The sequence below is a fragment of the Gymnoscopelus microlampas genome, assembly GCF_963454915.1.
Source record: "Gymnoscopelus microlampas genome assembly, chromosome: 11".
Taxonomy (NCBI): domain Eukaryota; kingdom Metazoa; phylum Chordata; class Actinopteri; order Myctophiformes; family Myctophidae; genus Gymnoscopelus; species Gymnoscopelus microlampas.
Window position 1 is genome coordinate 16,795,181 of NC_139948.1, and position 3,180 is coordinate 16,798,360.

The window sequence follows — 3,180 nt, forward strand, 5'->3', positions numbered from 1 at the left end:
CAGCTGTATGCAGTGTGTTTATTTGATTGATTTCTGGTTCCTCCTCAAAACAAAAAAGTGTGAAAATGTAGGTTTCCTCCAAAAGGACAATGTCTGCCTTATTACAAGTATCTCTGGAAATAATGATCAGTAATCACCAAATGTGTATGGTTATTCACAGAGAGTTTTTGCATACAATAAAGCAAAGATTTCACCATCAACACATCTAAACACAGATACATTATAGGCATAACAATGGCATATGTCTGCCATTATTAAAGAAAAAGGATCAGCACCATTAATGCAAACAGGTTCAATAGATATTTCTTTATCATTTCAAATACACTCTTTCTAAATATTTCAATGTTTTCTTTGAATAACAGTATGATTATATAATGCTAATAACAGTATGATTGTAATATCAGCCAACAGGCATTATGACACAACATTTACCAAATGGTTTAACTGAGAGATTTGACTGAATAATCATAAATTGGATCCCAAATAGACTCATCAATTATATACAGTATAGATATACAATGCGACCCAACATCTTAAGTTCTAGGGTTTTACTTAAGGGGCGGCCATAGCTGAGTGGTTAGTGAGTCCGCCTAAGGAGCCAGAGGCCCTGGTTGCCGCAGGTTCGATTCCCGGTCAGGCCAGCATATGTGTCAATGAAATGAAATTTGTCCCTGAGCAAGACTCTTAACCCCAAATTGCTCACAGGTTCTCATTGGAAACAAGACCGCAAGGACTTTCATGAACGACCTGTTAAAAGGAATTATCCTTATCCTTGCCAGCATACAGCAGGAAGCCAGCATGAAGACAAGGATATTGTTTCTGTTGACTGTGTTGTTTGTCCTTAGCAGGAGATGTTTAGATCTCACACTTTTTGAGGTGGTGCTGCCTTTTCATACATAACTGGTTCCATGATGCCTGATGTCAACCGCAGCCTCTCCACACAGAACTGCAAAGCAAAATGTTTTGTCTGTGGCACCAAACAGCAGTTTGGTACTTGGCTTTTACAGTAGGCTACATGTTGGATAAATGATTCTCCTGTTAGGGGCAGTTGAGAGGAAGGCATGTCTGAAGTGGTTGCCAGTGCATAACTCAAATCAACCACTTTCTCATTCTGCTTGTGGACATACAAATGAGTGCGTAACCTCTCTGACTACAGCAATGACTCCTCAAGATGTGTGCCGTGCCCCGAGATCACATGTGTTGGTCCTCCATCTCCCATTGCTCCACTGCTTTGTCTCTCTTGTTGCTTGTTGGAGTTTGAGTGGTCTTACCGGTCAAAAACCATGGAAACTGCTCTCCCGATAGCAGTGAAAAGGAGCCTTTTGAGAACAGTAACTTTACTTGTCACATTCATCTCCACCTTCATGCTTTAGTGAGCTTTGGACATTTTTCTCATCCTGCCATCATCATAGAACAAAGCAGGTACAAAAGTGACAGAGCGTTTTCTTTTTCTCTGGTTCCAAGAAATTCTTCAAGCTCTTCAGGAATACGATCCAGAGTAATGATCTGATGCTGTTCGTGGGTTTGTTGGTGTTTATTTTATTTTTTCACTACAAAGTTCTTTCATGGGATCCGATTTATGTTGACAAAATGAGAACACTTCGTCAACTGCAATCAAAATTGTACAAGTTCCTGCAAGAAGGTGGCTCTTACAAGATGGTTGATGACAGCAAATGACAACAAAATATGTGAATGTCATGAAAGAGCTCTAGAACCAGTCAAGATGAGACAGACTTTGTGATTTTTTTTGTGACCTTTTTTGAATTGTGGAGGAAATCCAAAACCACTAGATAGTTACTGTTCCTGAAGATCTTGTAAGCACTGTTACCGGTAACGTTGCCTATGAAAAGGTTAGGTGGCAAAAGGTTTGTTGTGTTGCCTTTGAGATGCTCAACACCAAAAACAACATAGAGCAGTGCCTAGCAAAGGACACAAGAATAAAAAGTTTCTGGGAACCAGAGAACGCTCAGTAGACATGAAACACCTGCATTGAAAAACAAGTCTGACATGAAACACCTGCATTGAAGAACAAGTCTGGTCTGACATCAGTGTGATGACACTTTCGCCATTGTGTAGCTCTTGTATTATGCAAGTTGCAGCATGGCTCAGCTTCTGCCCTAATGCACAAAGGACATTCTGTACAGGCAAAGAGGGGTTTGTGCCAATCAATACAATCTGTGAAAAGCTGGGGAAAGCTTTGTGCCAGTGCCTTACGGGCTGTGATACGACAAACCGCTTTATTTTTTTTTATAGGAAAAACAACTGCAACATTTCAGAAGCACTTGGAGGAACTGAAAGGCCCAAGTCACTTTGGCGTGACAACAAATCTTGAGTCATTGTTTGTAGCCAAGGTTATATGCACCCATTTTGTATAGCCACAAGAAGATTGAGAAGGGGGTTGAGTGTGTGGATGAGTTGAGGTATGTACAAAGGCTGGCATCCACCTCATACATGCTTGCCTCTCAACAGCCCCTAACTGAATATTAATTTAGGCAGCATGTAAGAGCCATGTCCGAAAAGGCTGTTGTTGCCACAGCCATCACAAAAAAACACAATACAGTATGCATTAATGTATAATGTTATATAGACAGTGCATCCACCCATAAAGTATGCTCATTGTTGTTAGACTTACATATCTCTGCTGTCGGGCAGAAACCATGCTATGTCCAAAATATTAACTTTCCAGGAAATGAAAAGAAATCCATGTTTTCTTTTTTTTAAACAATACAATACTGCCTCATCAAAGTTGGTATGGTGACTTAATAAATTGTCAGATACTTGCATGTGTCCTTATATTGTCATCGCTTTACCCAAATCCAGCTCAAGTGGAGGTTTTTGACCAGTGATGTAGAGATAGTTGTTATGTCCATCATTAATTAGAATGACAAAGTCAGATGGAAAAAAGGCCTGGAGAAAAAAAAACTGGAGTTGGAGTTGAGGATGGTTTGAACGACAGTTTGAGGATCCAATGGAGTTAGGAGGTGTAATCAGAAGCTCTTTTTAATACTTTTCATTTCATATTGGTTCAATATTTGTAAGACCCACGCACAGACGTAAAGGGTGTTCAATAGCACTGATTTATTAAAGAAAACCAAAACGTTGAAAAACAGAGATAGGAGGTTTGCGCCTGACAGCGACGATATATTCATTGGTGAGAGATGTACAGTAGCAATAGATGTA